At 42.2% G+C, this 27,518-nt stretch overlaps 1 protein-coding gene across 3 annotated transcripts in view; it reads right to left on the bottom strand.

Annotated features, from left to right (window-relative positions):
• LOC126188087 (uncharacterized) overlaps positions 1-27,518 on the bottom strand; it is a 538,033-nt gene that overhangs the window by 289,304 nt on the left and 221,211 nt on the right. For all 3 annotated transcript variants that reach the window (XM_049929542.1, XM_049929546.1, XM_049929543.1), the window contains one exon: positions 15,666-15,699. The gene's annotated coding sequence lies outside the window, so the exon portion shown is untranslated. The remainder of the gene's footprint in view (positions 1-15,665; positions 15,700-27,518) is intronic.

Below are 27,518 nucleotides of genomic sequence, written 5' to 3'. Positions count from 1 at the left end.
TCTGAAGGAAGCAGAGTACTGCAAAATCAGGGCTTAATTTGGGTAGGCTGGTACCTGTTTTCACTAATCAGCGTTCACGAAAAATTGCGCCATTTGTCGCAGTAACAACTTCTTACAATATATATTGAATGAGATTGTTTATTTTTGTGCACGTACTGGTGACACACATTCATTTTTGAGCACTTGTTAATCAGTTTCGCTTGGGCATCTCTGGTAGTGTGAACAAACCAAGACGATATTCAATTTCCTTTCTTCATTTGCTTGATGATTTCGAGCGTGACGAGAACAACACTTCACTGTCCTCCGACGTGAATGATCTAACTTACAGACTATCATAAAACAAGTATATTTATTTATTTATTTATTTATTTATTTAGCGAAAGGTACATACAATACTACAACACATTCAATGAAGAAAACACACAAAACGTACCAGAATGAATTTTCACTCTGCAGTGGAGTGTACGCTAATTTGAAGCTTCCTAGAAGGACTCTAGCCTAGAAGCCCAGTCCGGCACACAGTTTTAATCCTCCACAATGTTTCAGTGTGAGGCAGATCTGAGATATAAAGACTGAATAAAATGGAAACCAGAGCAGACCCGTGCTGTAATCCATTTTTCAACTGTCTCTGTTTACTTGTAATGTTGCGCTGTACAATGCGAAAGAATTTGTCTACAGCGTGCTACTGATTAGCCTCAGTATTGCGCAGCGTGTAGAAGGCTCTCTTTCCAAACTATGTCATAAGTAGCACAAATGACGACAAGCGAAGGTTAGTAGAGATTCGTGCGTCTGTGAAAAGATCTATGCGCGAAGCATGCAAAAACTACCACCGTCACACCTTGGCAAAAGATCTGGCAGAGAACCCGAGAAAATCCTAGTCGTGTGAAAAATCGCTAAGCGGGTCTAAGACCTCCATTCAGTCTCCAGTTGACCAGTCTGGTGTGGCAGCTGAAGATAGAAAAACGAAAGCCGAAGTTTTAAATTTCACGTACAAGAAATCGTTTACGCAGGAGAACCGCACAAACATACTGTCATTCGACTATCTGACAGACTACCGTACGGACGACATAGAAATAAACATAACTGGCGTAGAGAAAACTTAAAGATTTGAAAACAAATAAATCACCAGGTCCGGATGGAACCCCAGTTCGATTTTACAAAGAGTATTCTACGGCAATGGTCACGTTACCTAACTTGCATTTATCGCGAATCACTCGCCCAGCATAAAGTCCCAAGCGACTGGAAAAAGGCGCAGGTGACTCCAGTATATAAGAAAGGTAAAAGAACGTGTAACAACAACATCAACTGTAAGTAGTTTATACTGTGTAATTATGTGTATGTAACTATGAAGTGGTTGTTCTTTACTAATAAAGTTCATTGAATTGTCACAGTGAAAGTGGATGATTGTAATATATTTATTATGGAAACTAATGTTTAAAAATAATGAAACTTTATAAAATATGTATGTTCAGAAAGAGAAATTGCACTTTAAAAACTGGTTCATGCTTAGGGATCTTGTATACTACAAAAGGTGTAGGGAACCCCCTCCACTACGGAAGTGGCCTGGCGCGCGTTAAAAGGTGGTTTCGGCGGTCGATCTGGGTGGCTACTGGGTGAGCACGCTACGCAGTCAGTGGCTAGCCGTTGTACGGTTAACATAGGTCACACTGGGTGACTGTGGAAAAAATTTAAATACGACAAGGTTTGTTTTAGACGGAAGATTACCCAACTCTGAGACACAAAACCGGTTTGTGTAATTATTGGTGCAAGTATGAATTTCCAAATGCTCACTGGTGACGCAAAAAAAATGTTCAAATGTGTGTGAAATCTTAACTGCTAAGGTCTCAGTCCCTAAGCTTACACACTACTTAACCTAAATTATCAGGACAAACACACACACACACACACACACCCATGCCCGAGGGAGGACTCGAACCTCCGCCGGGACCAGCCGCACAGTCCATGACTGCAGCGCCTCAGACTGCTCGGATAATCCCGCGCGCCCTGGTGACGCAAAACAATAAAAATTTTTGTCAATCAACAAAAGATTATCTCTTTTTAGAAACGGTCTATCTGGAAAGGAATATGCCATTTCGCTGATGCTCGTCAAAGGGGTAAGTGGTATCAGACCAGCCATTCTCCACTCCAGCAATTTTTTCACTTTCTCTACGGATATACAGGTAGACGCTTTATAAAATTCTCCTCCTTTGGATATTTTTTTCGTGAGCGACTAGGCACTGACTTTTCAATGGGCATTATCGTGTTGGGGAATTATTTTCCCTCTCCTTCGCCTAGTTATCAAAGATGGCATCATCGTGCGTCTGAGCAGTAATAATTTCGTGCGCAAAAGTAAAGTTCTCTAAACAAACGCGACTGTGTTTCTAGATCGATGTCTAGAAATGACGTAGGTTTTATGGTGGCGTGTCGCTTTTTCTCTTCAGACCAGCGACTGTGCGAAAACATCGTCTAGAGAAAACTGGTCTGTGACACATATTTAGCGTCATTGATCATGGTCCAAGTTCATATGGTTTTTCTTTTTGTCCGCCTCGGTAGAAGCGCGACCAGCGTTGTGTATTGACAAGCGAAGGGGCCCGGGTTCGCTTCCCTGCCGGGTCGGATATCTCTTCCGCTCAGGGACTGCGTTTAGTGTTTCCCCCCTCGTGTTCGTATAATCGTAACTGACGCTCCACTCTTGACATGGCTCAATGGGTACGTCCTGAAATCCAAATTTAAAAAACGGAATCTTATGTTCTCCAGCCATTGTAAAGGTGCCAGAAGGGTACACCACAGTTCTCTTTGCGCAAAAGCCTTCCACATGTCGTGCTTGTGGACGCTGTCACACAGCGGTAATATCAACTTCTTCATATTGGTGTTTTGCTTCTTAGAGCACGCACGGGAAAATTTCCGCTAAAGTAGACAACGTTAAACGTGATCGACCAGCAATACAAATCTAGACTTAAATGGAAATTCTGAGAAGCACTATGCGATTCAAGACTTTTTGTTATTGACTATGAGGGATGCCAGATTAATTATTTCACATGTATATGACGCTAGGATCTCGATAATAAATTCAGAAAATCTGGCCCATGTACGTGCGAGTACAGGGAATCCTTTTTACGCGCAGAATCCGGCAATGAAGCAGGATGGGTGTAAACGAAAGAGATAGGTCCTTTTCTCAGATCTCGACAGCTTGCGAACGATAGTTAATGTTAATAGACAACGTTGGCTAAGGAACGTTCATAATGTCTCGAGGAAAGGTAGTGAGTGTTGTGAAGATGTTAATACGATCCTCGTAGCATGACGTCACGAGTTTCAACGTCTGCGGCTCAAAGGACACACTTCTGCTACGTCTTCGCGTTACATTTAAGCCACCGACAATGACAACCCCGATCAGGTTACATAGGTTTTTCACCACACTTATTTTTTAAAATTCGTTGCACCAGATACATGTTATTTTCGGAATATTCTGTTGATTAAAAGTGGGATTCAGAGCGTTAAAATTACCACAAAAAGCAAATTAATCGTCCTCTGCGGGGAAGAGTGGATAAGTGGATCCCTTGCGTTGACTTGTATAGTGACTACGCAAGTGTTGAATGGGTTTCAGAAGCATGTTCTTCCACCATCAGAGTGCACGCACACACACACACACACACACACACACACACACACACACACACACACTCTGGATGTTTCATATAACTGCGGTATCTATAGATACAAATTTACCGAACAACATAGTCTGCAAAGATACGACAGGCAGGTCCAACAGTTCCATAACAGTGTAAGACCCGGGGGAATGGGACTGGAAAACGACTACATCAAGTTGAAAAGCCAGTGCCTGATATCTATCAGGTACATCGCCAGAAATGGATATATTCAGAGCAAGCTATATTCTAATCACTAATTAATGCCGTATAGCACGGAACTGACAGTTTCTTGTCATGTCATTAGTTGAAGCAAAATTTCGATTGAATCTAAGACATCGAAAATCACATTTTCATGATAGCTAAGAACCAGTTGGGTCTATGGTTTACACCTCTACTCAGAAACGTTTCTCATCGTACAGATAGCTTATAAATTTAATTCCCTTTTTATGCTTGTGAGACTTTAAATAGGAGGGGGGTAGATAGTTTGTGATTGCATCTACAATTTAACTATGCTTCTGAACAGTGTCGGCGTGTTATTACTACTTTGCAGGACATTTCATAAATAATTTAGTCACTCATTACCAGTACACAAGTGCAACATCTGAAACTCCAGCTGAATAACGTTTGAACAAGACAGTCTCGGACCATGTATGAACTCAATGAAAGTAGCATTTCGTTGCCATACTCTGAAATTACCGACGTAGGACGTTTAATCTACATTTCTTTAATCCGCATAAATAGCCGCAGCTTTGTATACAGAACTGAAAATTTATTGAATGCAAGGTGTCAAGCAAGCAGTTAAAATAGCCTTATGAAACGTAGAATTTTATTACTTCAGGGAGCCGATAGTTACGCATTTCTTTCGATTGTAGAAACTGGAACTGCTCCAGACGAGCCCCCGGGGTCTCTTACTGTAGCTCTGTTGAACTGCTGGTCATACGCTAGTGTTTGTATGCTGTCAAGGATAGCCTCTTCCTTACGCCTTAGTACAGCCCAAACATTTAAGGAGTTCGTCTGCTATACTTTAACAGACAAAATATGACAAATGCTTCTGTAAGACGTTTCTAAACTACAAGCAAAAGTGCTCAAGGGTGCATTGTACATTACCGTGTCAATATTTGTCAGTAGTAAAATAGATTTAATTTTGTAAATATACCTTATTTTATTTATTTACTTGGTTACGTGCGGTCATGCAAGTCAAAGCTACTTCATCACGGAACGAGTCAGTACTGTGTTTACAGAATGCTGATTAAAACATTTATAAAAGAAAGAACTGAAGAAGTAACAAAGCACAAAAATGCGTGAGTGAGAATACATGAATAAATAACACATTACAGAGAGAAATTCTGAACTATCGCGAGGCCCTCATGTACAGAATATGAGTAATGTATCACAAAGAGTTTTCAGCTAACATTTGGAGGCTAGGGGTTTATACCTCAAGTTTTACAGTTCTCCTGGAAGCCTAATGGAAATGAAACTTTCTGAATGGTGCATATGTTTCTGTACTATGCTTAAGGAAGTAGTATCCAAGTGTAAATAATTTTTCTGTTTGGTGTTCACTGAACGAATGTTGAAATTTCTTCTGAATGTGTCACTATTGTCAATAACAAATACCATGAGCGAGCTTACGTACATGTATGGCAGAGTTATACGCCGAACTGACAAATCTCCTTCGGATTCGAGAACAAAATTGACGAACAGTTAGCTTGAGTAGCAAGGGGCTGTGAGGTAAGGGGCGAGTTGTGGCGCCCTGAAAATATTGTAAGTACGGAGTTGGCGCGGCCGTGCGGGGACCGCTCGTCAGCAGCTGCCTGGTTCCGGACATTGGCCGGAGTAACAGGGGCAGCCCCAGCGCGTGGTCCAGGCCGACCGCGTGGGTGGGAACTCCATGTTGACGCTGTGTCGAGGACTGTGCTTCGTGTCGATGAAGGAGATCTGCATGCAGCGGAGTGCCAAAGATGGCGGACTTTGTGAAACCATAATGGCAGATATTTACTATCAAAAACAGTCTTGATCACAGTTTATTTATTACGGTGACCGGTTTCGACCACTACTGTGGTCATCTTCAGACCAATGAGTAAGAACCTCCTTCTGGTGGTAAATCACTACTGTAGTGGTAAATCACTACTGTAGTGGTAAATCACTACTGTAGTGGTAAATCACTACTGTAGTGATTTACCAACAGAAGGACGTTCTTACTCATTGGTCTGAAGATGACCACAGTAGTGGTCGAAACCGGTCACCGTAATAAATAAATTGTGATCAAGACTGTTTTTGATAGTAAATATTTGTAACACATTGATCACTGTTCACTTCCACGATGTATTCAAAAGTAACATAATGGCAGACATTTCACAGCTCGTGTAGAAATTAATAATACCCAGAGGAATCATGATACCTTAAAAAGAAATGTGTACATTACCATTATTTTTCACGACGATTCTGAGGGTGTAATCAGATTTTCAATACCTTTATTAGTTTAAAGTTTAGTATCAGACTATAAATTATACAATTAACACCCCAGCAACGATTTTCCAAAATCTAAACGGTTCATCCGATTTTGTCGATCGACATGTCTTTAGAAAGCTATTAGTGTCAACCTAAATTGGTATGAATTGCAGGCATGTAACTTGAATAGTGCATGAGTTATTGGAGCTCAAAGTGGCCGATTACTATTAATCACGTCAGGCCGTAAGTACTCCACAATTACACGAAAAAACGGTAGCAGCATGCTTATAAATATATTTATTCGTCTAAGTCTTTTTTGATATCCGATATATAATATTCATGAAGAAATTGGTCAAATATTTACTGTGTTTTAGAAAGCACAGAGACATTAGGCTACTGGCCTGCTTTTGTTTCTATTCCTTTGATATATGTTTATTTGATTTGTTTATGGATTTCATAATGTATGTTAGAGCACGTTTATGGTCCAGCCGAAGGAATATTTATTTAATTTCAAGTTATTTAAATGTAAATCCAGTATTTCGTATGTGTTTCAATATGATTGTGAATGTGCATTGGCTTGGAGAAATGGCGGGAGCGCTCTAGCCAATAACAGCGCTCGTTAATGGGGAGACTATGGAAGTGGGGGTGGAGTATCGGGTCGCGCGGGACACGGAGGGCTGGACGGGAAGCAGCGACGTACGGGTCAGGAAATACTTGGAGAGTGGAGGAGTTTGCGTGTGGTCACGGGAGACAGAAATATTTCGTAGTTCCGACTTGTGCACTTATGAGATTTCCCAGTGAAGACGTAGAGGTGACTTAACTCGTGAGCTATGTTGTTGTTCATAACTAATTACGCTAAGTACGAATCTACTGTTTCCCTGTTATTCAACTTATATTTAATTGCTGGACCATCGACACCAATAAGTGTTTTACAGTAATAAATGGCATTCTTAAAGGTACTTCTGCTATCGTACTCAAAAGTCGTTAAAATAGTAACTGCAGATTTTATGTAATTGCAATCTTTCATTAATGGATTTCTATGTCACATTCAAAATTCGCAATTGCCGAGTGATAGGAACCTTCGCCCATTCGATTCATGTGTACATCCATATTGTATACTGCAGAATCAGCAGTACATGGCTTGTAATGTGCGAACTACATATCCCAGCCCCTAGGCAACGAAACCAGCCAAAACTTTTGAAGGCCACCACCTCATTTTTATTTGAAATCCCGCAAGGCATTGCTCATACATTAAAAGAAACATTTTTCATTTGGAACTGATCGACTTTAGATAAAATTATCTACTATCACAGATACGTAGACAACACGTTACTACTCGTAACCGGTAGTCGCAATGACATACAAATAATCCACCATAAATTCAACAGCCTACACCATAAAATAAAATTCACGATAGAAGTAGGTCACAATAAGTCAAAAATTTTTTTATCTCATAAAAAGCAATAACAACTACCACAGATCCGACGTGTATGTCCAAACCCATCACGACGGACATCATTAACAATCACATCTCTCGTCCAAATTCACAAAACATACATTCTTTACTATCAAGAGAAGGAAAACTGGCATTCTACGGATCGGGCAGGTAGGTTACAAAATTTAAAAAGGGAAATGGATAGGTTAAAGTTAGATATAGTGGGAATTAGTGACGTTCGGTGGCAGGAGGGACAAGACTTTTGGTCAGGTGAATACAGGGTTATAAATACAAAATCAAGTAGGGGTAATGCAGGAGTAGGTTTAATAATGAATAAAAAAATATGAGTGCGGGTAAACTACTACAAACAGCATAGTGAACGCATTATTGTGGCCAAGATAGATACGAAGCCCACGCCTACTACAGTAGTACAAGTTTATATGCCAACTAGCTCTGCAGATGATGAAGAAATTGAGAAAATGTATGATGAGATAAAAGAAATTATTCAGGTAGTGAAGGGAGATGAAAATTTAATACTCATGGGTGACTGGAATTCGACAGTAGGAAAAGGAAGAGAATGAAACGTAGTAGGTGAATATGGATTGGGGCTAAGAAATGAAAGAGGAAGCCGCCTGGTAGAATTTTGCAGAGAGCATAACTTAATCATAGCTAACACTTGGTTCAAGAATCGTGAAAGAAGGTTGTATACATGGAAGAAGCCTGAAGATTCTAAAAGGTTTCAGATAGATTATATAATGGTGAGACAGAGATTTAGGAACCAGATTTTAAATTGTAAGACATTTCCAGGGGCAGATGCGGACTCTGACCACAATCTATTGGTAGATCTGTAGATTAAAACTGAAGAAACTGCAAAAAGGTGGGAATTTAAGGAGATGGGACCTGGATAAACTGAAAGAACCAGAGGTTCTACATAATTTCAGGGAGAGCATAAGGGAACAATTGACAGGAATGGGGGAAAGAAATACAGTAGAAGAAGAATGGGTAGCTTTGAGGAATGAAATAGTGAAGGCAGCAGAGTATCAAGTTGGTAAAAAGACGAGGGCTAGTAGAAATCCTTGGGTAACAGAAGAGATACTGAATTTACTTGATGAAAGGAGAAAATACAATAATGCAGTAAGTGAAGCAGGCAAAAAGGAATACAAACATCTCAAAAATGATATCGACAGGAAGTGCAAAATGGCTAAGCAGGGATGGCTAGAGGACAAATGTAAGGATGTAGAGGCTTATCTCAAGAGGGGTGAGATAGATACTGCCTACAGGAAAATTAAAGAGACCTTTGGAGATTAGAGAACCACTTGTATGAACATCAAGAGCTCAGATGGAAACCCAGTTCTAAGCAAAGAAGGGAAAGCAGAAAGGTGGAAGGAGTATATAGAGGGTCTATACAAGGGCGATGTACTTGAGGACAATATTATGGAAATGGAAGAGGATGTAGATGAAGATGAAATGGGAGATATGACACTGCGTGAAGAGTTTGACAGAGCACTGAAAGACGTAAGTCGAAACAAGGCCCCGGGAGTAGACAACATTCCATTAGAACTACTGACAGCCTTGGGAGAGCCAGACCTAACAGAACTCTACCATCTGGTGAGTAAGATGTATGAGACAGGCGAAATTCCCTCAGACTTCAAGAAGAATATAATAATTCCAATCCCAAAGAAAGCAGGTGTTGACAGATGTGAAAATTACCGAACTATCAGTTTAATAAGTCACAGCTGCAAAATACTAACGCGAATTCTTTACAGACGAATGGAAAAACTGGTAGAAGCTGCCTCGGGGAGGATCAGTTTGGATTCCGTAGAAATGTTGGAACACGTGAGGCAATACTGACCCTACGACTTATCTTAGAAGAAAGATTAAGGGAAGGCAAACCTACGTTTCTAGCATTTGTAGACTTAGAGAAAGCTTTTGACAATGTTGACTGGAATACTCTCTTTCAAATTCTGAAGGTGGCAGGGGTAAAATACAGGGAGCGAAAGGCTATTTACAATTTGTACAGAAACCAGATGGCAGTTATAAGAGTCGAGGGGCATGAAAGGGAAGCAGTGGTTAGGAAGGGAGTGAGACAGGGTTGTAGCCTCTCCCCGGTGCTATTCAATCTGTACAATGAGCAAGCAGTAATGGAAACAAAAGAAAAGTTCGGTGTAGGTATTAAAATCCATGGAGAAGAAATAAAAACTTTGAGGTTCGGCGATGACATTGTAATTCTGTCAGAGACAGCAAAGGGCTTGGAAGAGCAGTTGAACGGAATGGACAGTATCTTGAAAGGAGGGTATAAGATGAACACCAACAAAAGCGAAACGAGGATAATGGAATGTAGTCGAATTAAATCGGGTGATGAGGAGGGAATTAGATTAGGAAATGAGACAAAGTAGTAAAGGAGTTTTGCTATTTGGGGAGCAAAATAACTGATGATGGTCGAAGTAGAGAGGATATAAAATGTAGACTGGCAATGGCAAGGAAAGCGTTTCTGAAGAGAAATTTGTTAACATCGAGTATTGATTTAAGTGTCAGGAAGTCATTTCTGAAAGTATTTGTATGGAGTGTATCCATGTATGGAAGTGAAGCATGGACGATCAATATTTTAGACAAGAAGAGAATAGAAGTTTCGAAATGTGGTGCTACAGAAGAATGCTGAAGATAAGATGCGTAGATCACATAACTAATGAGGAGGTATTGAATATAATTGGGGAGAAGAGGAGTTTGTGGCACAACTTGACTAGAAGAAGGGATCGGATGGTAGGACATGCTCTGAGGCATCAAGGGATCACCAATTTGGTACTGGAGGGCAGCGTGAAGGGTAAAAATCGTAGAGGGAGACCAAGAGAGGAATACACTAAGCAGATTCAGAAGGATGTAGGCTGCAGTAGGTACTGGGAGATGAAGAGACTTGCACAGGATAGAGTAGCATGGAGAGCTGCATCAAACCAGTCTCAGGACTGAAGACAACAACAACACAACATCCTTTACATCCATGATCAAGCGAACTACGAACTTTCCGCTTAACACTGACGCAACGCAGAAAGAAATAGAAATAGTACCATACATAGCACAACAGAACGCTTTAAACCCTGCGTCAATACTCAGGCTATACGACCAGTGCTCTCAATCAAAAACACAAAATGTAAGTAACGAAACAACGCTGAAAAGGGAAGAAAATTTACGTCACAACTCCATATCTTGGTCAAATTTTAGGGGAACTCAAAAATCTGTTTAACAAGATGAAGGCGGAAATGGCGTTTCGGAACATTAACACTTTAAAAACGAAAGTGCAATCAGAAAAACTAAAAGGACAATTTTCACTAGTCCAGGAATATATAAAGTCTCATACAGTGATTGGAACCAGTTTTACGATACAAACAGATAGGAACTTTGTAATTGTGTTTAAAGAACATACTTGAAATTGTAAAATTTGCGCAATTAAAAAAAAACGACTGACCGAATAGCAAATGCTATAAAAATTCTAAATCGTGAACCCAAAGGACGTCTAAATCTACGCCCAAACAAACGCATGTCCAGACGAAATTCTTACTGAATGAGCAGAACAAAAACACACAATATTTGGAAAACTTAAATGACTTCCTACAAGCAAACGGACAAATTTTAACGCCTCACGACACCAGAAAATAGATTAAAAACAGCAGTAATCTCAATACGAAAATATCTTGGTACGATATACGAAAAGATTCACCGAGGTGACAAAAACCATGTGATACCTCCTAATATCGTGTCGGATCTCCTTTTGTCCGGCACAGTGCAGCAATTCGATTCCATGGACCCAACAAGTCGTCGTAAGTCCCATGCAAAATATTGACCCATGCTGCCTCTACAGCGCCACATAATTGCAGAAGTGTTGCCGTTGAAGGATTTTGTGCGCGGACTGACCACTCGATTGTGTCCCATAAATGTTCGACGGGATTCATGTCGGGCGAGCTGGGTGGCCAAATCATTCGCTCGAACTGTGAAGAATTTTGCCGGCCGCGGTGGCCGTGCGGTTCTGGCGCTGCAGTCCGGAACCGCGAGACTGCTACGGTCGCAGGTTCGAATCCTGCTTCGGGCATGGGTGTGTGTGATGTCCTTAGGTTAGTTAGGTTTAAGTAGTTCTAAGTTCTAGGGGACTTATGACCTAAGACGTTGAGTCCAATAGTGCTCAGAGCCATTTGAACCATTTTTTGTGAAGAATTTTCTTCAAACAAATCGCGAACAGCTGTGGCCCGGTGCCATGGCGCATTGTCATCCATAAAAATTATATTGTTTTTTGGGAACACGAAGTCCATGAATGGCTCAAAGTGGCCTCCGTATAGCCGAACGTAACCATTTCTGATTAGTCATCGGTTCATTTGAATCAGATTCAATTCAATGTTAACGCAGCCTATTATGGAGTCATCACCAGCTTGCATGTTGCCTTGTTGACAACTTGAGTGCTTGGCTTCGTGGGTTCTTACCAGTCCTTACCAACTGAAATCGGGACTCATCTGATAGGGCCATCGTTCTCCAGTCGTCTAGGGTACAATGACATGGCCACGAGCCCAGGAGAGGCGCTGCAGGCGATGTCGCGTTGTTAGCAAAGACACTCGCGTTGGCCGTCTGCCGCCATAGTCCATTAACGCCAAATTTCGCCGCACTATCCTAATGGTCACGTTCGTCGTACGTCCCACAATGATTTATGCGGTTATTTCAGGCAGTGTTGCGTGTCCGTTAGCAGTGACAACTACACGCAAACGCCGCTGCAAGGCCGTCGGCCACTGCGTTGTCCGTAGTGAGAGGCAATGCCTGAAATGTGTATTCTCGGCACATTCTTGACCGTGTGGATCTCGGAATATGGAATTCCCTGACGATTGCCGAAATAGAATATCCCACGCGTCTAGCTCGGACTACCATTTCTCGTTCAAAATCTGTTAATTCCGGTCGTCCGGCCATAATCACGTCGGAGACATTTTCACATAAATCACCTGAGTAAAAATGTCTGCTTCACCAATGCACTGCCCTTTTGTACCCTATGTACGCGACACTACCCCCATCTGTATGTTTGCATACCGCCATTCCATGATTTGTCACCTCAGTCTAAAGTAATATGTTCTTTGTATTGTAGCGTGTTAGACTGTTCTGTTACCATTTATTTTCCGCGATTGTAAACTAATTGTAAACATACATGCGGCAGTAGCGCATTCTTCCCTGTCAAACATAGATGCAATTACAAAAGTGAGCATCGTAAGTTACCAATTCCAACATCACTAAAACTGAGAAATAATGTCAGCAAGGTTATATTGTAACATCTAAAATGTAAGGCAAATAATGACCAACTTAAAAATACGCTATTCAAAATATATACATCCCAAAATTTATATTTTCCGGTTTTCCAGTTGCTATATAACCTCAAACAAGCGACTAGCGTCCAAGAGAGGCGGAAAAAACATACATGCAGACATCACACACAGTAATTATGTGAAAGTTAGCATTTCACAATGAGAATGAAATTATCGAGTCGCGATGTGTTAAGCGTGAAGGGATACGTAACTGGTGCAGTATCTCGTTCTTTTAATCATATTTCAATATAACTGTATACAAAAGATTTTACCATAATTAATATTGTAGGATCGCATGAAAATATCATGATAACCGAAAAGGGACTCATTTTGCATAAACAACGAGTTATAACGTAATTAGAATTATATTAATACCTTGAGCTGCTGACGGGCATTGATATACATGAACGGGGAGAGGTGAAAATGTGTGCCCCGACCAGAACTCGAACCAGGGATCTCCTGCTTACATGGCAGACGCTCTATGCATCTGAGCCACCGAGGGCACAGATGATAGTGCAACTGCAGGGACTATCTCGCGCACGCCTCCCGCGAGACCCACATTTTCACCTTATATGTCCACACACTACATTCGTAGTGTCCCACCCCACCACACTCATTAACGCGGAAGACATTCTTACGAAGTCCCGTAAGAGTTCGGGGAATACGTGTGCATCCGCACAGTTGGGGTGGGACACTACGAATGTACTGAAGTTAAAATCTTCTGGATTATTAGGCCGCGTCATGTTTCTTCTAAAATGTTCGACGTTTCGACCCCTCTGCTGGGATCATCCTCAGGATCGAAACGTCGAACATTTTAGAGGAAACATGACGCGGCCTTATAACCCAGAAGATTTTAACTTGAGTGACAACGGCCACGAAAGCCTGCAGACTTACATACTACGAATATAGTGTGTCGACATACAAGGTGAGAATGTGGGTCTCGCGGGAGGGGTGCGCGAGATGGTCCCTGCAGTCGCACCGTCCACTGTGCCCTCGGTGGCTCAGATGGAAAGAGCGTCTGCCATGTAAGCAGGAGATCCCGGGTTCGAGTCTTGGTCGGGGCACACATTTTCACCTCTCCCCGTTGATGCATTTCAATGCCCGTCAGCAGCTGAAGGTATTAATATAATTTTAATTTCACTCTAGACAGCTGCAGGTCATCAATGGTGCCTGTTCTTTTGGACATGTCCGAAAGAACAGACACCATATCCATATAAGTATATAGTTAATAATGTCGGTGTGCAGCAGGAACTTGAGATATATACACTGATAGGCCAAAACATTATGACCACTGCCCACCGCGATGTTGGATGCCGCCTGGTGGCGTTGGCACATGAAGCGGGAACAAACGTATATTAGCGGGGCAGACACGGACGGGGGATCATACGAGTGAAAATATGGGCTGCAAACGAAATCCATTGAGTCAAGCGAGTTTGACAAACGGCAGATTATTATTACGGAGAGTCTATGAACGAGTATCTCGGAAACGGCAGAGCTGGTCGAATGTTTACGTGACCTCTGCCACGACAGAGGTACACGGACAGTGGAACTACCACTAGACGCTAACTGGTTGGACGTCCACGTCCCTTCACAGAACCTGGGGTCCGGAGGCTTGTCTGCTCTGTAAAGTAGGGCAGATGGTGATCTGTGACATCTCTGACGTAAGAGCACAATGCTGGTGCACGCACAATTCTTTCGGTGTACATCGTTCATCATGCACTGTTGAACATGGAGCTCCGCAGCAGACCACCCCTACGTGTTTACATGTTGACCCAACGGCATCGTCAATTACGATTGCAGTGGGTACGGGGCCATTCGGCCATCGATCAATGGAAACGTGTCGGCTCTTCGGGTGTATCACATTTTTGCTACGTTGCGTCCATAGTCGTCTCCACAAACGCCGTCATCGAGGTGAAAGGTGGCTAGAAATGTGCAGCGCGACATGTTTGCAGGCTGGTGAGAGAAGTAGTGTGCTGTAGGAAACATTCTCCTGCGCTTACATGGGACCTGTTCTAATCGAAGACACGCTGACAACTGCTAGCCAACCACCTACATCCCTGTCCGCTTGATTTCCTCGGCGACAGCGATGTCATCTCTCCGTGTCTCGGAGCCAGAAACGTGGTACATTGTTTTGAGGAGCGCTGTACTGAACTCTCGTTGGTGTCTCGGCAACCAAATTCGCCTGATGTAAATCCTAAGGAACCCATCTGGGTCGCTATCGGGCGCCATCACAGCGTACGTAAATCAGAGGCCCGTTATTTACGCAAATTACATGACCTGTGCGTAGCCATCTAATGCCACATACTTTCACAAACCTACCAACAAACTGTCTTATCTCTGATAAACGGAATCAGTGATGTATTTCGCTCGAAAGACGAATAAACAAGTTATTAGGCAGGTGGTTATAATGTTTCGGCTCATCGGTGTATACTAGGTCATTCACCGAGTTAATGCACATTGCGGGCACGTCGGAAAGATTTTTTTGGAATCAATCAGTTACATTACGTTCAATGTCTTTCACAATAACACTACAAAGAGAAACATATTTGAAGCATGTTCAGTAACAGGTCACTGATTATAAGAAAAGCAACGGTACCAGAACAGAATCCTGAGGTAAGCCCTACATTCCATGGCCCCATTCTAAAGGAATAATACGACAGTATATTAATAACAGCTGTGAAATAATGCACTAGTTGCTGCAGCGATTTTGTACAGAAGACATCCCTGTCGCAGATTTTTCTCTAGACCACAACAAAGACAGTTATGATAAATTTTTACGTAATTATGAAAAAAGAGGCGTTCACTTACGTGCTACTTGTGTGCTGGTCCCTAGAACTGACACCTGTGAAGAAAAGAGAAGTCTGACATTATTATCTATGACAATAACATTTTGTTACTGTTTGAAAACTAGCTCACTTTGCGCATTCTTACAAATTGAATTCACGTATAATAGAATTCTAGGACAAATCTAAAACACACACACACACACACACACACACACACACACACACACACACACACACACAAAAATAGAGTACTGGCAGCAGTTCCGTAAGTGAACTGAATACATTGCCAGCAACCTTGCAAAGTTAGTATTTGAAAATACAACACTAATGATAAAAGTATCTTCCAGGTAACACAGGTGTTTCTGTGTATGGTACTGTTCCAAATTGTAATCAACTATCGGATGAAACCAATGTTTCAGTTACGATTACAGTGCCCTCCTTCTGCGTCTACTGGTGAAATTTCGTTGTCCAAGATCCTTCTATTTTGACATAACTGCTTTAATGAGCATGGCATTACGTAACGATTTTAAAAACTTTGCCATTACCGGTTTCTTGTGCCGGAAGGAGTGGGAAATCTTATAGTAATTGGTTTCCTGTGGTGAACTGCTGTTGCCTGTTACACCTTGCGGTGTGTGCCATGACTGGTAGCCATCGGTGAATGGGTTGTGGACTCTTGTTTTCGTTATGCTGGACGTAGGTGGTCGTCGGGAGGCAGTTACTCGCCTGTAACGCCCGCTTCTCTAGTTGTTTGTGCGGCCTTTTGAGCTCTTCCTGTATGCTTGCAATTCAGCCAGGGATGGTCGGACGCAGTATCAGAGAGGAAATTCTGATTTTAAAGCAAGCTAACAACATAAACAGAGAGGATGGGCCTAGGTTTACACCATCCTGGCTGCCGGCTATACGAGCCTCAACAGGTCGCACAAATGTATCAAGATGCGCGGGCGTACCGGCTATCTGTGTCCAACATGGAGAAATCAAGAATCCACACTCCACACGCCGATGACTACCGATCATGGCACACACTGCAAGGTGTAACCGACAACAGCAGGTCACCACTCCCTCCACTACAGAAAAACCTATTTCATTAAAGTTTCTCAGTCCTTCGTGCACGAAAAAACAATAATATCAACGTTTTTAAGGTAACAGTCATTCTCAGGAGAGCAAAGAAATGGTTCAAATGGCTCTAAGCACTACGGGACTTAACATCTGAGATCATCAGTCCCCTAGACCTAGAACTACTTTAACCTAACTAACCTAAGGACATCACTCACATCCATGCCCGAGGCAGGATTCGAACCTGCGACCGTAGCAGCAGCGCGGTTCCGGACTGAAGCGCCTAGAACCGCTCGGCCACAACGGCCAGCTCAGGAGAGCAGTCATGATAAAATATAAGGACCTTGGGCAACAAAATTACACTAGTAGACCCAGAAGAAGGCCACTGCAACCGCAAATGAATCACGAGTTTCATCAGTGATAGTTATTTGCAATATCAAGCGGTACCATACCTACAAAATTTTTATGTTAACTGGTTCTGACCGCGAAGGCTACGCAGTTATATATGCAATACAAAAATCTTCCACTTCCTGCGATTCGAAACCATTGTGGGGCAAAAAAGAACCTACGAAATCCTAAAATATTAAAGCACATCCTCTTAAAATTAAGATGGTGCTGAAAATATAAATAATATCAAAGAAAACTGGGAAGAATTTTACATTCGAAATAGAATGCGGATTTGCATTCTTTCATCTGTTATTTTAACACTTTTTTTTTTTAGATATGATCGTCTAGTTGAGTTTTACTCATCTTGCTCAGGAAAAACACTACTAGGCGATCGCATATACAAATATGTAAGAACAATCGTTTGAAAATGGGAAATACTGCTCGACATACAAGAGAAATAGTGGTAATTCTAATTACTTGGCAGTGCGTTATTCAGTAGGGCCGTAGCCTTCATTAACTAAAGCTGAGCTTCCTGTGTATTGTATATTCCGTATAGTATAATTTTGTTTAGCTCTGTGTTTTTATTTACTCTAAATCTATTGGCGAAAATTCATTCTCTCTCTTAAATAAGTATTGCTTTTATTTTTTGGGATTTGCAGAATCACCCTGGGGAAGCTTTATCTTGTAGATAAATCTTTGTTGTTATTTTGACTACCCATACAACTGATTTAAAATTAAAGGCACTGTCATCGATGTTTTTGTGTAAACTGATATTTTATATAATCGTTAAATAACACGTTGAAGGCATACATTCACTCACAGCTCGAATCAGCCGTATCACTGCCACTATACCAGCACACCTTGTTTATAAGAAGATTACACGAGCACTTACAGTTACACCTAAATGGGTATCAAGTGTCACTTGTATACATTATCAAGTGATAGGATTTCTACTATAATTAATGCCCTTGAAGGAAAAAGACACTAACGTTTTAGTACATCTTTCTCGCTCACTAAGTAGCTCGCTTTCTTTACGTACAGCAACAAGTGAATTTGTATAGATATAGATGTTTATTCTTAAATGTCGGAATGCAGTATTACACTATCGATTGACAGCAACTTTATGAAATTTAGTTATCTAAATGAAATCATGACATACGTATCAATACGCTATCCGGAAGCCAAGCATTATGATAAAATGGCGGGTGGATTCTGAAAAAAATCCGTGTATTCGATAATAACAATCGTGATAGTCACTGAATAGAATCATACAGATCTGATACACTTGAGCACGTAAAACATTAAAACTCCATCCACAACGTTGGATTTTGAACACCAGGATTTTTAGCTGGTAGCTATCACTTACGCCTTTCGTATTTCTTAGTCGTATTCGTTAGCCAGGTGTAGAGAGAGAGAGAGAGATAGATAGAGAGAGAGAGAGAGAGAGAGAGAGAGAGAGAGAGAGAGAGAGATACGTTTCATTGTCGAATACAAACAACGAATCACTTCACCGTTTGCCACATACCTAAGCTATTGGCAAAGCTAAAACTTAAGAAAAAAGGACTACTTACGAAAAAAAGGACTACTGACTACTTACGAAAAAAAGGACTACTTACTAATGACCAAAAAATTATAATAATTATAATGTGAAAGGTACTGTGAATGCACATGCCAGTTTAGCAATAAGAAAAGATGGGCTCTGATCTATCGGTATAATTTTGCAAAATGTGGCACAGTAGCGAAGGAAACCGTGTTAAAAAATGTGGAGCACCGTTCGAGCATTTGCGATTAAAATAAAATATGAAAAGATATCTCTTGTCGTATCTATTAACAAAAATTATGTCGGTGAGGCAGATCTTAAATAAATTTCCGTTCACCCAGCCAAACATGAAGTGCACGTGAAAATTCCTCTCAGGTTAAAACTGTGCACTGACCGAGATCCTAACCCATAACCCTGACTTTCGCAGGAAATGTTTTTACCGACTGAGCTGACCAGGCCCAACTCACCACCCGCCTTCGAAGCTTAAAATCTCTCAACACCTCTACTCTCAGAACTGAAGCTTGAAGCAGCTACTAATTCAACAGCTCACGAGAGGATACTCCAAGGTGAACGAAACGTCGGACCTCTCAACGTACTGCTTTCTACCCATAGCATCAGAACGTTTATAGATGCCGCCGTGTATTCACCAAGTCCTTCACAGTGTCTTTGTGACGTGGAAACGCCCGAAGCATCCGTTCATTTCCCGATTCGACCACTCTGTTGGATGCAGAGCCACAGTGCGACTCCACTTACAGGCAGCGTTGTCTAAGGTGTCTGCGAGGGATTCTCTGGGCTCCCACACCGCGTGGCTATCCGTTTGGTGTTCTGTAGCAGTGACCACATTTGTCCGTCCTTCCTGTCGTTCCATGCATCAAGGAACACAGTAACACTAATCAGCCGGCCGGTGTGGCCGAGCGGTTCTAGGCGCTACAGTCTGGAACCGCGCGACCGCTACGGTCGCAGGTTCGAATCCTGCCTCGGGCATGGATGTGTGTGATGTCCTTAGGTTAGTTAGGTTTAAGTCGTTCCAAGTTCTAGGGGACTGATGACCTCAGCAGTTAAGACCCATAGTGTTCAGAGCCATTTGAACCATTTTGAACACTAATCATTTATAAGGGTGATTTCTTCCATTGTGTACAAATACTAGTGACTGGTCGATGAGAGGATACGGAGCGAAAAAGATCTAATGAACTTACGCCCGGAAACGCATGGTCTCCTTGCTAGAGACCATTTATTCAATCATACGTCGTTACAGATACTGCGGTCTAATAGTGCTGTACCATGCGGACACAGTTGTGTATTGCAAATGGTTTCCATGTGCCTCAACGCATATGTGTACGCGCCGTAGCATGTTCTGTCTCACACGTTCACATCGGCCAGGCTGCACCCGAACAGTGGCAATGGCAGCATGAATACGCCGCTCCGGTGTCTCCATATCTGGAACGGGCTCTGCATACACGATACTTTTCAGATGGCTCCGTAACCAGAAATTTCACGGGTTGAGATCCGGTGAACGAAAAGGCCATGGAACTGGACCCCCTCGTCCGATGCATCGACCAGGGAAGACATGACTGAGATGCGTCCAGACGTTAACGGCGAAGTGGGCTGGAGCACCATCTCTTAGAGCCGCATAACCCTTCGAATCATCAAAGGCACTTCTTCAGCAGGGGAGGCAAAGTCACCGCAAGAAACACCGATAGTTCCGGCCAATTAGGTGTCGTGGAAGGAAGACTGGTCCCAAAATATGGTCCCCCAATTATCCCAGCCCCCACATTCCGGCTACACCAATGCTGATGATTCGCTATCATACCAAGGAGGTTCTGCATACTATCCCACAGATGACTTAGATGCCACCCCGTGTAAAGGTGGCCTCATTTGTGAATAGGATGGATGACACAAATCCCGGAATCGTGGTTGCCTGGTGAAGAAACCAGTGACAAAATTGCTCCCGATGTGGAAAATCTGTCGCTAGTAAGCTCCGCACACGCTGTAAGTTATAACGGTAGTAACAATTGTCATGCAGAATGATCCACACGGTCGTCTGGCGTACTCTGTACTGGCGGGTCAACTGCCTGGTACTGACACGGCGGTCGCCTTTCACAGTGTTAAATCACATTTCTCTCAAAGTCTGGTGTTCGAACATTTCGGGTACGTCCTTCAGGATTTCCTGCTTCCTGAAACGACCCTCCCTCTGACAAACGGCGAAACACTGTTGCGAACATTGAATGCGTGGTGGATGTCGGCGGGGATAGTTCTCCTGGTACAACCTTACTGCCCGCCGTCCGTTGCCATTTACCTTTCTGTAAGTAAACACCATGCTGGCAAACTCTCGATTGGAATACGGAACCATTGTGTACAACGCTGTATTACATCCACTACAAGGTGAGTCAGCAAGAGACGTGAACCGGACACAACATTACCGATTACTATGACAGGAGCGGGCGCTAGGGCATGACGTATGAGTAACAGTACAACCCTCTAGGAGGAAACTATGCATACTGTAAATGTGGCTGCATGGTACAGCACGTATTAGATAGCAGTCTCTGTAGCAGGTATGATTGACTAAATGGTCTCTAGCATTTCTGAACATAATTTCATTAGACTTTCTTTTGTTCCGATGCTCTCATCGATCAATCCCTAGAGTTTGTACACGGTGGAAAACATCACTCTGTATACCCATGGACTGTAGGAAAATACGTCAGAAATATTTCCAAAAGCTTGAATTAAAAGACCTGCCACAGCATAAGGATTCCCGATAAACTTCTCTTGTCGGCAAAATAATGCATTATTAGGCATAAGATCTCCACTTCCAATTAAATTGTCAGCTTTTCTAAGTTAGAAACTCTCGAGACACAAAAACTCGCCATTTAAGTTTGACACATGTTGACATTAAATGTTTAGGGCAAATGTCATCTGTACTTCTCTCCCAACTATTTTTCTTCTTTTTCTTCTTCTTCTTCTTCTTCTTCTTCTTCTTCTCAATTACGTATTTAATTACGAGTGTTCTGTTTGGGAGTGGAACAAGAAGAGAAGATGCTAGTTGTGGTACGAGGTACCCTCCGCCATGCACCGTATGGTGGATTGCGGAGTATGTATGTAGATGTAGTGTGTATCTGCTCCTAGGTACGCCGTGTAGTATAGTCAAATGGGCCTTCCATGTCTCCAGGCCTTTTCAAAAGATACTATATCCTCTTGTGATACTTAGCTTGCTAATACTACACGAAATTCATTGCCTTACCTAAGGAGCCTTCCCTTGTCTCATTCCGACAGCAGATCCAGTATTCTCCCGTAATTGTATTCCTTCCCCTATTACTCCGTTCCAGGCCCCCTGGTTATCACTTTTTCGTCAACTTTTACATACTGAGCTATCGGTTTAATATCATCATATACTGAACCGTTCCTTTATTTTCTGCTTGTGTAACTGAACTATTATTGTTGGCAACGTTTCTCAGTCGTATTGACCACAGCTGGGGTGCGCTCAATTTGTATGTACGCGCCTTGGATGATGCTCCAACCACTCGCTGAGAATTTTGGCCGGTGGTTTAGTGATGATGAATGAGAATAGCGGAAGGGGCTGCTAAATTCCACTAAGGATGTGACCTCATGAGTGTATAGCGACTAGAATGAAACGGCAGCTGAATTGTGGAGTATCCACAAACAAAATTAACATATTCTTCAACGGAACTGAATAAAAATCCATGATGCTACAGATCGTCAAGATCATTATTGTTTTCAGTAGAGGCAACAATAGTGCCTCGAGAGAGGTTTATCAACATTTCATATGTCTGTACTAATACAAAACTTTGAAATTTGTGGTAAGTTTCTATGGGACCAAACTGCTGAGGTCATCGATCCCTAGGCTTACACACTATCTAACGATAACTTACGCTAAGGACAACACACGCACCCATGCCCGAGGGAGGACTCGAACCTCAGAGCACGCGCGAGTGAACCGTGGCAAGGCCCCCAGACCACGCGGCTAACCCGCGCGGCAAACTAATACAGGTGTAGAGAAGAAACATCTGCAGAATCCCAGAAGGTGTATTTCTCAGTATAGGTAATCAACGAATTTTACAGCTATGTGCTTGGTTCTTACTGCGCTACAGCCATCACGTGCAACACTTCTTGACAGCGTTTCGTGGTGTTTTTCACTTTCCGTCAGTTACATCAAATTCAGTGTGACTCATCCACTAGCCAGGGCTCCTTAACTACAGCCGAATACTGCGAAATGTTTTGCAGCTTCATGCTCTCAAAGCCTCTAGCTAACCGCGATGTGATGTCGCAACTCCACAAGTGACGTCGTATCACGTTGAGGGGAGAAAAAAACCTCCTCGCGTGCTGCAAGCAAATTACCTCTCACCATTCCCAGAATCGCTTGACCTGACTGAAGGACATAGGTAATAATCTTACATACTGGCCAATGTTTCCTCAACCGATTCGCAAAGTTCTGCCTTCCTAACGTCATCGCTTTAAGCAGGGGACGAGAGAGAAACCTAGATGCACTTTTTTGGTTCAGATGGCTCTGAGCACTATGGGACTTAACTTCTGAGGTCATCAGTCCCATAGACTTAGAACTGCTTAAACCTAACTAACCTAAGGACATCACACACATCCATGTCCGAGGCAGGATTCGAACCTGCGACCGTAGCGGTCGTGCGGTTCCAGACTATAGCGCCTAGAACCGCTCGGCCACACCGGCCGGCTGCACTTCTGTAATACAGCGTGGTAGCAGAAGCGCCACAGCCTCTCGCAGAGCAGTTGCCAACACGACGCAAGGAACACAGTTTTCAAAGTTTCAATACTGCATAAACCAGACGTTTTTGAAACAGTAATGATTTTTTTACTACGAAGTTCTCGGTTCATAAACAGCGACTAATTTCGAGTAAGGTGACAAGTGAAGCATTCGATGAATTCGTTACTGTGTTTTAGTCAAGGAATCCAGTCCAGGAAACAGTTTGTACCCCGTAATCTTATAGGGGTCACCTTTAAAATGTACAAACCTTCACCTTGATTGCGCTAATGAGCTATGATGTTACTAGGGTGCAGAGTAATAACCGCTACCACTCACAATAAAAGATGATTCTTATTTAACACACGATCGGTTTCGGGGATTTACATGTTTCCGCACTCAGTTTTCGGAGTTCGCTGCTTAAATAGTCGCAGCTGTCATCGTCACATTATTTGCTTTTTATTTAAACAATGAACGCTATTACTGACTGTGGAAACAAGTAAATGAACGTAAACCACCTGAATATGGGTACAAGCACGAAACCGGTCGTGTGCTAAATACAAAATTACCATATATTGTTATTGGTAGCGACTACAATTCTACACACAATAAAAGAACAGTCACGAAGTTCAACTCCATCCGTTATGGTTCAAAATGCTCTGAGCACTATGGGACCTGACTTCTGAGGTCATTAGTCCCATAGAACTTAGAACTACTTAAACCTAACTAACCTAAGGACATCATACACATCCATGCCCGAGGCAGGATTCGAACCTGCGACCGCAGCTCATCCGTTATGGATAAAATTCATTTACGACATTACTGTTTTAAAACGCCTCATTAGTTATTGTTTAATCAACGGCAGCTCTGAAATTATTCACTGAATTTACACAGAAAGCGGTTAAAGAAACAGTGCGGAAATCGTTCATTAAAATGTCCGGCTCGAGTTCTGATTCGTGAGTCTATAGCAAAGTCATTCTGTACCCGGATTAACGACTGCTTAACATACTACAGTCTTTGACTGATAAAGTGAAGATATGTCTGCTAGGCAACACTTTGGAGGTGTCGCGTACGGGCCACACAGAGGCCTGTGCAGACCTAATCGAGTTTGTGCGAGCCCCTTTCAACGGTAGACATTCTCGAACTGTGTTCTGGGTTAGTCTGCTCTTTTCTGCTTCCATCTTGCTACGGACGACTGGTATCGGAGCATGTTTGTGGGCGCTGCGTATTTGAACTTATTGCTTTCCGATGGTCATTCTCATGCTACGAGCTACAAGAATTAAGGCTAGGTTGTGGCATGCACTTGCTGCATGATGTAATATTTTACGGCAATGTTTTCAGGTCGGAAAATGTACCTTCACTCGTGTCAAGATTTAACTATCGTTGTTATAATGGGTAGACGGTGTTCCAGGCCCGTGGTACGGTGCCGGTATTCACTAGTTCGTGTTTGGGTGTAGCGTGCTGGTTTCGTCACTCTTCCTCTGCTTAAGGGGCTCCGGAAAGGCTCAAAATCATGAAAGTTCAATTTTTACTTTTTTGCGTTTTCTGAATCTGCAGACTATTACCTTTTAATAGATATATAATTTATTCAATTCCGAAGACTACAACTATTTTTAAATTTTTTTTGAAATGTGTTCTACATGGGCGTGACCCACTGTGGCGCTGTTAAACTGCTGTCAAATGGTGTTATTATTAACGTCCGTGTTCATCAGGTACATTTTAGTGATGTGAGATAAAGTATGTGTTGTGGCTAACCTGTGATGGTTCAATATATATCGCTGGTGTGATTGTCGATTGTTTCATGTTTATTTACTCTGTCGTTATCTCGAAAATATTCGTAATTAATTCTGTTTCTTGAGTCTCTGTTTTGTTGAAGTATAATAATGAGTAAAAGTAAAGTTGCTGTTGCGACTTTCAATGATGGCAACATTGTAAGGTGCAAGGTATTTAGAAATATGGGAATGAAGATAGGTTCTAACATGGTACGAACGATGCTTGCTTTAGACAAGGAACGCCTTCAGGCTGCAGACAGGGCTGTAAAGAGTCTAGAAATACAAGCAAGAGAAAACAGGAGGAGGAACAAGAGGAAGCTGGAGGAGGAGTTTGCAGAGGATGAAGATAATCCAACCTATGGACCTGGAATGCACTAAAAAGTTAATCCAATCTTTGTCGCTCGATTCCCAAAACTTTTATTTTCTCATACTAATTACATGTTTTCTAAGGATCTTCCAAACATATTTGTTTCAAACTTTCAGTAAATGTTACACAGTACCTTCTGCATAATTTAACACAGCCTTTTTCCAAAAAACTGTATATTTTTGAATATATAAATAAAAAATTGCAAAAATGTGAATTTTCATTACAATTGAAAAAAAATCATCTTTGATAACTGAACTAAAATTTTGTAAAATCCCTGTGTTAAGTTTTAGCCCATATTCCAATACATAATCTGAAAAAAGTTCAACTTCCTACCTCAAATACTTTGTGAGGAAAGATGTAATTTATAAGTGTTATTTTAACATTGCAAGTATAGAGCTTTCCGGAGCCCCTTAATGTATTCTGGCGTATACAGTTCTTTTGCACTGATGTGCATATATCGTGGACTTGGCTATCGCGTGGTGCATCATGTGTCGAGTGGAAAGCCATTATTTTCTACTGCTGTTGAATTGAGGACTTTCACATAATTTTCCTTCTCCAATCATTTAGGAACTCAGTGCTATATTCGGCCTGCACACGTGATTTCATATTCATTCTTTCTGTACCTGACTGGTGCTGGTATTTTACTGTGAATTCTTCCTTCGGTAGAATTATCAGCCAAAGCAAAGCCAAATTGCCGCCAGCCAAATTATTATTGAACTCTTTGCATCCCTTCACAATTCGCAAGGTAAGTCGTGTTTGCGGGACTCAGAGAGAGCCTGTGTTTCCATATTACGTGACATACATTTCTTGTTCTTGTGCGGACACACATTTAGCTATCAGTGTGATGTACACATCCTTCATTGCACGTGGTGTGACTACAACGGAGATACACACACACACACACACACACACACACACACACACACACACACACACACACACACACACACACACACAAAAAAAAACACCTCCTCCTCCTCCTCCTCCTCCTCTTCTTCTTGAATATGTTTACAGAACTGTGGTCAGACAATGTAGCTATTTCGTGAAGTCACTTCATGCAAAGGAGGCTTTCAAGTGCTGCATAATTTTTTTTTAAAAAATTCGCAAATGCGTTGTATCGCTTTGTTTAACTCTGGGCATAAGTCACCTTCAGGATTTTGTTCTTAAATAATTAAACAGCTGCGTGTCACGTGTTTTTTTAAAATGCGTAGCAGCTGTCGGCGATCGGCTTCAAAAAATGTTCAATCTTCAGGCAAAACTGTTTCATATTTTCGTCGAGGTCATACTTTTGTGAACGATGAAATTAGTGAAGGTAGAACGAAAACCGTAATCTTCCAAGAAATACCTATGTTGTGCACAACATGACGGAAGAGGGCAGGCATGTGACTTGCCCGTGAAATAGATGCCTCCTTAGGCACACCTAAGTAGGCAGTACATTCCAGGTTTTATCGATATTCAGCAGCGAAAAACATTCGTTCTTTTCACGTTCTGCAGAGTTTCACTGTAGCTCAAAAATATGCTTGTGTTAACTCGTGAAAGGGAACGTTCGAAATGTTACACCGAGCAGACGAATTCTGGGTATATTCCTACAAGTTGGAAACAAAGCAATAGTCAGAAGTTTGATTGTTCCAAGATGAATCTAAGGCAACAAAAGTGCACTTTCACGAAAATGATCGATCATTTCCTCTGCTACACTCGACCGGTCGTGGTCTGTAGTATTCCACGTTGCTACCCCTGACGTTTAGTCCACCCTTCTGACACTGTAGTGTGTCAGCGTACCTACATCGATGCGAGGCCAAGAACGCCGAGGATTTCGGCAGTTGTACCGTGATGCCACCAACGGTGACAGCATTTTTAGCCTTGTCTTGCCACGAACACCAACGGTGCACAACATTGACATCATCGCGTTTGCAGAGCCAACAAGCGGAGCGCCCGTTATCGCCTGCGGCATCAGCTGCTCGCACGGGTTCAGCCTAGTAATCCATGCGGCCTTACAACACGCAACCCAGCGAGTCAGTGGAAGTTCA

The sequence above is a fragment of the Schistocerca cancellata genome, chromosome 5 (assembly GCF_023864275.1).
Source record: "Schistocerca cancellata isolate TAMUIC-IGC-003103 chromosome 5, iqSchCanc2.1, whole genome shotgun sequence".
NCBI lineage: Eukaryota > Metazoa > Arthropoda > Insecta > Orthoptera > Acrididae > Schistocerca > Schistocerca cancellata.
Note: the sequence above shows the minus strand (reverse complement) of the source record. Positions and strands in the feature narration are given on the sequence as shown.